Source organism: Tupaia chinensis, unplaced genomic scaffold (genome assembly GCF_000334495.1).
Source record: "Tupaia chinensis unplaced genomic scaffold, TupChi_1.0 Scaffold000197_1, whole genome shotgun sequence".
In the NCBI taxonomy this organism is placed as follows: Eukaryota; Metazoa; Chordata; class Mammalia; order Scandentia; family Tupaiidae; genus Tupaia; species Tupaia belangeri.
Window position 1 is genome coordinate 4,501,114 of NW_006159672.1, and position 8,219 is coordinate 4,509,332.

General features: G+C 39.1%; 1 pseudogene; it reads left to right on the forward strand.

Moving 5' to 3' along the window:
- Positions 1–635: 635 nt before the first annotated feature.
- Positions 636–1,112, forward strand: LOC106734720 (U1 small nuclear ribonucleoprotein C pseudogene; annotated as a pseudogene).
- The last annotated feature ends 7,107 nt before the right edge of the window (positions 1,113–8,219 follow it).

An 8,219-nucleotide genomic window follows, 5' to 3' on the forward strand; every position in this document is an offset into this window, starting at 1 on the left:
AGTCAGGCTTCTAGAGAAACAGAACCAATGAGATAAATAGATAAATGATACAGAAAGAAAAAAGGTAGATGAAGAGATTTATTATAGCACTTGGAGCCTGCAGTATGGAGGCAAAAATGTCCCATGATATGCTACCTGAAACTGAAGAACCAGGAAAGTTTCTGGTATAATTCAATCTAAGTCCAGAAATCTGAGAACCAATGTTTTTCTTAGGTTCCTGAAAACCAGGAGCTCTGATGTCTGAGTGCAGCAGAAGATAAACATCCCAGCTCAAGATGAGAGAGAGAGAATTCACCTTTCACTTTTTGTTCTATTATACTTGGGCCCTTAACAGATTTATGAGGGCACACACCTATGGGAGCAATCTTCTTTACTCAGTCTATAATTCAAATAAAAATCTCTTTCAAAAACACTCTAGAGACACACCCCAAAATAATGTTTTGCCAGTTATCTGAACACCTTTAGTTCTTAACTTTAGTCCAGTTAAGATGACCCCTAAAATTAACCAGCACCGGGGCAACAGTTGGTGTAGTGGTTACAGCGCTGAACTCCCACACGGCTGATTGTAGTTTGAGACCTGGACCCTGTGCCTTGAAATCATGATGGGGGAAAAGTCCAATGACCTGAGGAGCAACATGCCTAAGTTTTATTGTGACTACTGAGATACATACCTCATCCACGATTCTCCATCTGTGAGAAAAACACACTGCAGTGGTAGGAAACACAAAGAGAATGTGGAAGACTACTATCAGAAATGGATGGAAGAGTAGGTTCAAAGCCTGATTGACAAAACAACTGCTCTTTCAACAAGGGAGTTATCTCCTACTCCATTCTCTGCTCCTCCTCTTGCAGGGGTAATGATCCCACCTCCCCCCAGTCTCCCAGGTCCTCCTCACCCTGACATGATGCCAGCACCCCATATGGGGGGCCCTCCCATGATGTCAATGATGGGCCCTCCTCGTCCTGAGATGATGCCAGTAGGACCTGCTCCTGGAATGAAGCCACCTATGGGAGGTCACATGTCCATGATGCCTGGGCCCCCAGTGATGCGACCTCCTGCCTGGCCCATGATGGTGCCCACTTGGCCAGCAATAACTTGGTCAGACAGATAAGGATGAAGGGAGGCTTCTTTATGTCCATTTTATATTAATTTGTTCTACTTCACCAGGAGATCATGGTGCTGTGACTCTGAGTATTTTCTAACAGCATGTCAAGGAAGACTTTCTCTCCCTTCCTATTAAAATAATTAAAAATAAGAGTAGTTTTGGAGGAGAGAAGTGAGACAAAAAAGTGCAGTTTTCATTTGTGTTGTGAAAAGTGAAAATAATAAAATTGTCAACTGTTTTAGTTTAAAAAAAAAAGAAAAGAAAGAAAATCAAGGTGTGTGTGTGTGTGTGTGTGTGTGTGTGTGTGTGTGTGCCTAAAATCCCAGGAGGAGAATGGAAGAGAAGGGATTGTTGTAGCATGGCCATCCCCCCCTGAAAAATGATTTCTCACTTTCCCTCCCACTAGCTCTGTCTCTCTCCAGCGAGCACACCCACTCTATGGCAAAATCCTTAAAAATATTAACCACCACACTCAGAAAGTCCTACTTTGCCTCTGCTTCTCTGTCGGTCCCAGGATACCTACTTCCTATGGCACCTCCTCCATGCCATCCATGCTGAGCAGTTTCTAATGCAATTGATTGGGGTGTAGCCTTTTGTATCTTGGGGATTTTTATATGTCCTTGGATGATTCTAACTTTAGCTTCAGATGTGATCTATTGGTCTACTTTTCCTTCTGACTCCAGTCATAGAGTTTTCAGATGGATAAGCCTGATCATTAATAATCACAGCCCTTTGTGAACCATCAAAGGGAATCTGTTAGAGCTGGTGACCTTTTGCCCTTTCAGGGCCAAATGCAACCTCGTCCACTTCACACAGAGTAAAGGGCTCCTCTTAGCAACTCATATTTCCTAAAGAATCATATGATAACATCTGGCTCCTACTGAACACATCCCTCACCTGAAATGACTGTGGTTGAAAGGGCTTTGATGAAGTGATTCATCTTTTTGAATCCTCTGATTTCTGCCTGCTTACAGCAGTCGCTTTCCCAGGATCTTCATGTTATATCTGAGGCTTCAGACCCAGTGACTCAGAACTGGTTAGGGATGCTTGTGTAGGTGGATGGGGGATGAGAGACATCTCTTTTCTTCTTCTCAGCATCAAACTACTTTGCACAAAATAGGAGGACGCTGCCTACACTGCTGATGAAACCTGCAGGGCACTGCTCTGTGGGAAGAAAGAACCAGTAATCCACATAATACTCAGAGGCCTTTGGATTTGGGTTGTCCTAGGGTGGTACCCACACCTGGACTGAAACTGCTACTCAGTATTTGGAATATATAGTTGCATCTTAATTGACATTGTAGGAAAAACAATAAAAAGAAACACAAACAATCTTGTTTTCACTTATTAGACACAAGACAGATACTGTCATGGAGTGAATTCTGGTAAAGCATTTAGTAGAAATAGAGATCCCACCTGTTGAGTTATTTGACTCTGAGAAATTTACAGCAATGACTTGTTTTCCTGTCTCCTGAAAGCCCTACACACTCTCTGGGATGGCTTGGCCACCACAACAGCTATTTGCTTCCTAGTTTATACTAGCAAGTAATGGTCTCATGGTCAAGTTTGGAGGAAGTATGTTAAACTGCAAATCTTTTTCAAAAATTCCATTTGTCTGAACAGCACAGCAAATGTGGACCTGTCTTCGGTATGTTTAAAGAGAGTAGTGCTGTGGGTACCAGCAGCAGAAGGGCACCCTGCTGCTATCGTCACGTGCTGGCCTCCCTCTTCAGACAATTTCTGGATTTCTTCTGGTCCTGTTTGCTGCTGCTCGGTAGCCCATTAGGGACTTAGAGCAAAGCAAGGAAGTTAATGAAAAGGAGCCTGAGCACAAAGCATCTGAGTATACAACACAAGGCCCTTCTGTCTCGCCTACTTTGTCTGGTCACAGAAGCATTGAAGGATGTGAATTTCAGTTTATAGCACGCCAGAAGTGGCTTACTGGAGTTTTCTCAGAGCTTGGTTCTTAAAATGGTTGTTCATCTGATCACATCAATCTGGCCCTGGTTTTAAGGGTGATAAGATAAAGACATCAGACCCACATTCTGAGAGAAGTCCCTGGATTCTGAGCTCTTTGGAGCTCCCCAAGAATTAATAAGGGATCCTGCATATCCATCATTCCTCTTGAATCCTTAGGACTAATGGCTAGGAAATCTGTGGTAAAAATCTATTCGTTAATACCTTTTCCTCCTAAAGGCTCTGCCAGTCTAACAGGCATATTCTATGCATATTGGCCATTCATACAAGATGAAATAAGAACTTGTTCTGAGAAAGATTGTTTCGTTTGCATTAATCAATATGTTATTTTGTTGTGATGTTAAATTACCTGTACATTGACCTTGAGGTACTAAAATATGGAGTGTTAAATATGTTGGAAATGAAACACATAGAGACCCACAAAGCAACATGTCTAAATCAAAAGTTTAGTGATAAATGAATAGAGCAAAATTAATTTGATATTTATGGCTATTATGGGTCTGTTTTTTGCTATGAGCTATGAGGAGAGAAATCAGATTTATATTAGAAAGAAAATGATCTGAGCCCAAGGGAGACCTTGAAGATGTCGTATTCAGCCCTTGCTATGTCAGGAAGTTGGGCAGGTGAGTAAGACAAAGTCTCCTGAGAATCTAGCCTCCAGAAGGGGTATCTGATCTCCCTCAAATGCACCAGGGTCCCTGGTAAAGATGGTTGACTTTTTTTAAAGGCAAGGTGGCAGCAGTTTCACTCAGACTACATTCACTTCATTTATACAGATGAGTATCTATGAAATGCTTTATAAATCACTGCTAAACCCTGTACTGCAAACCATTCTGTTTCAGTTGACGTCAAAGAAATTACTAGCCTTGGAGTTCATTTACAAAGCACTTTTCTATTCATGACCTCCCCTGTATCTCTCACTAGCCCTGTAGAGCATATATCATATATACCAGAGAGGTGACATTGAGGTTTAGAGATACTCAGAGATTTGTCCAAGATATTGTAGTGGTAGACCTAGAACCTGCACCTACACTACATTTCCATATGCTTGTATATCTTACTGTGGAAAAGGCCTGTAGATTTTTTTTCAAGAGGGCACATGTAATTTGGCAGATAGAGAGAAAGAGAGAGAAGTGAGAAAACATCCCACATGAGGAATGGTCACTGCATTTCTTCCTGCTGTTGAGATTTTGGGAATGTACACACACACACACACACACACACACACACACACACACACCTGGCATGGTTTTTAAGCCATTGAGTTTGAGACTTGAACTGCACATTCAGGTATGTGGCTGCCTTAACCACAGTTCCACAGGCCCATCAGTTGTGGATTTTTATTAAATCCGATGAATGACTTCAGTGAATATACAGAGTATAAGAATTTGATCTAGATCATGCTTTTCCAAAAGGTGTGGGCTGTTTTGTTCATTTTCTAATGCTAAAGCCTAACATAAGGCTGAGTCTGAAAACAAAAACAAAAGAAAAAAAAAAACAAACAAGGAAATATCCAATCTATACTTTGCTCAGAATCATGTTAAACATCCTGGTTCTTCGCACTGTTCATAATGTCCTCCAATGCATCCTGAGATTATTGGAGCCATTTTTCCTCCACAGAGGGAGGAGAGTATTGTACATTTTGGAGAGAATCTCCTCCCTGCGTTTTTAATGGCAAAGCTCCCTGGATGACAAACACGTGAATGTGATCAGCACCAGGGAAATGCTATACCAGGTGTTGGAGAGGAGGCACAAACATGGGATTTCTTATCCGTTGCTGGGAAAAAGGGATATTAATTACTATAGTATAATCACTTTGGAAATAGTTTGCCATTGTATCCCAAGTCAAATATTCATAATATTCTACTCCACAGAGATTCCACTTTTAGCTAAATGCCCAAAGGGAATTCTTGCATATGAACAAATGGAGACACATTAAATCTCAGCACCGTTTACAATCACAGAATCCTGGATACAAGTCAAATGCCCATCTGTAGTAAAGGGGATGAATAAATTGTGATATAGGCACACAGTTAAATATTTTACAGTGTTCAAAATGAACAAATTTATTGACACACCCAACATGGCTTAATAATAGAGATATTAAGTGAATAGTTAAATCCCAAAGGCAACCTGTAGGAATATGACATTTTTAAGTTAAAAAAATTTGTTAAAAAAATATTCGTTAAAAAAATGAAAGTAAAGCATACAATTTCTGGAACAATATACACCATATATATAAATGGTAAAACAAAAGTGATGAGCTTTGGGGACACTGTTTACTTTGGTTGGGTTGGGAAAAGGCAAGGAGTGGATATTTACCACCATAGGTAAATATTTTTTGTTAACACCTTAGTTTTTGTTTTGAATTGTGGATTCACAGGTATTTGTAATATTATAAAGATACCCATGGAGAAATATAAAAAATGATCACATGTGCTAATAAGAGGTAGCTCTCATTGTTGTGGACTGAATTATGCCCCCACCACAAGCATATATTGAAACCCTAACTCCCATTGTGACTGTATTTGAAGACAGGTTTTTAGGAGATAATAAAGTTAAATGAGGTCGTAACGGTGGGCTCCCAGTCAATAAGATCAGGTTATAAGAAGAGGGGAGAGGATCAGCCTTATTATAGCACAGTAGTTAAGTGCAGAGCCAGATCCTATGTGACCAGCTGGTGATTCAAATCTTGATCTTAGGGGCTTGAAAAAAATGCCAGGAACATGTGTGTACATGTCAATTCCTGATGGGATGGAAAAAATGGAGGAAAAAGGATTGTGCCATGATTGTGCTCTAGTGGGGGGCCTCACTCTCTCTCTCTTTCTCTTTCTCTTTAGCTAGTATATGTGCCTTTTGGCAAGTAAAGAAAAATGAAGGAAAGAAAAGGAATGAGGAAAATCTTCTCCACACATCACATATCATGAAAAAGCTATGTGAGCTCACATCAAGCAAATGGCCATTTGCAAGCCAGAAAGTGGGTCCTCACTGGAATCAAATTATACTGGCATTCTAAACTTGGTCTTTCAGGTTTTATAACCATGAGGAAGTAAATGTATTGTTTCAAAAAACCAGTCTATGATATCTTATTATGGCAGCCTGAGCAGACTTAAATCCGTGTATATATTCCCAGAACAGTAAGGTTAAGGTAAAAGGGAAGTTAGGAAAAGAAAAAACGAAAATGAAAGAAGGCTCATAACCGTATTAGTCTCAGTTAAACAGGAAAATACAGTTGGAATTTGTTACTCTTCTTTCTGTGTACCTTTCCTCATTGGCCTAAACTCTCTGTGGGCTGCTAACTTCCATGGCTTTCTAGGCAGTGATGTTCAGCCCCTCCAGGCATCTACTATGGAGGCTAAGGTCCAATATCCTGGTCTCAGTGGTTCAACTGGGTCTGGATATAGTGAAAACAGTTAATTTTGAGTGACTCCAATCCTTTAAGAGTCTGAAAGAATCTGGGTAAGTACTTATACTAGGTTTAATGCAGGCATCTAGTATTTATTAAGCTTTACTTTTGCCACACAGTTAGTAAGTGAAAGAAATAGAATTTGACCCCAGGAAACCTGGCTCAAGAATCCATGAACTTAATCACTATGCTATTTTGTGTCTGAGGTGAAGTGGAGATGGTTACTCCACGAGGGAAATTTAGTAGGAGAGTTAAGGAAGTTAAGAGCTTCACTGAAGACAGAAAGCTCTTTTCCTGGTACCTGGGCATGAAGATATGATACAGGAGTTTCATTTACCACTGTAATTTTTTTGTTGTTGTTGGTCTGATTTTGCTTTGTTTGCATTCCTTTCTTAATACTTGAGATCACACACACACACACACACACACATACATATATATATGTAATATGTATATACACATACATACATACATATACACATACCTATATAAATATACACATACATACATACATAGACACATACCTATATAGATACACACACACACATACACACGTATACAAACTTGCACATACTTTGCTAGCAATCACAATGGTCAGTTTTTGTTTTTCTTTTTCCCAGTTGAGTAGGCTCAATGAATCCATTTTGTGTTCAGAAAATAAGACAATGAGGACATCTCCAATGTCATGGTTGACAATCAGGGTAGCTCACTGCCAAATTCAAGAGCCAAGACTTCTCAGGCTCCATAACAACCATACAAAGTGAGAAGAGTCACAGATTGAAGAGTCACAGATTGTATTTGTACTTCTGAAATATAGCAAACAAGACATTCTTGAGAAGCCTCCCACTTTAATATGACTAAATAGGTTGGAAAAATATAAATAAGCAAATGTTTCTACATACATTACCAAGTTGACACAAACTAAAGAAAATCCTCAGTTGCAAACACCAGGAGAATGCAGGAAAGTGGAGAAATAAGCTAACTCTTAAAGCCATTCCTGCCCTGACGGCATCTGCACACACACCTAGGGCCTCACCTATGGGAAGAGTTGCATAGGAGCCTTTTTCCTGAAGTCAAGAACTGAAAGAGGAAGACTCTTTATAAATTATAAATAGTAATACTATTATTATTATAAAATAATAATAGTAATAATAATAGTAATAATAATAATAGTAATAAAAATAACAACTAAAAAAGAACATCTACTTTTAGAGGAAGGAACACAAGACATCTTTTCCTGGGAAAGAGGAGTGCAGGTAATCAATCTCCTCTGAGAAAGTATAGCCACCATATTACCTACACGTTTACTTACATAACACAGATAATCCACAAAATTTCGGTTTAAGAATTTCAAAGCAGACACAGGTTGATAGTGTCCCCAGGTGCCTGCCAACAATGGAAATGAGTCATGTAGAAAAATGCATCTTCCAATCAGGCCTTTGAACATTCACATAGTCATGAGTGTGTAACCAAAAAGTTAAGTAGAATAAATAAAAATTACAAACTGCATGAGGAAACAAGACACAAGGAATTAAAAGCTAACAAAACAATAAAAATAGAAGAAAATTAGATTTGTAAATATTGGAATAATAAAAAACAGAATATAAAACTAAATATATTTCTAAATATCTTATTGTTTTTGTGGCTATTGCAAATCAATCTGCTTCCTTTCTTCAATTCTATCTTAGTTTGTTCATTGTTGGTGTATGAAAATGCTACATATATATATG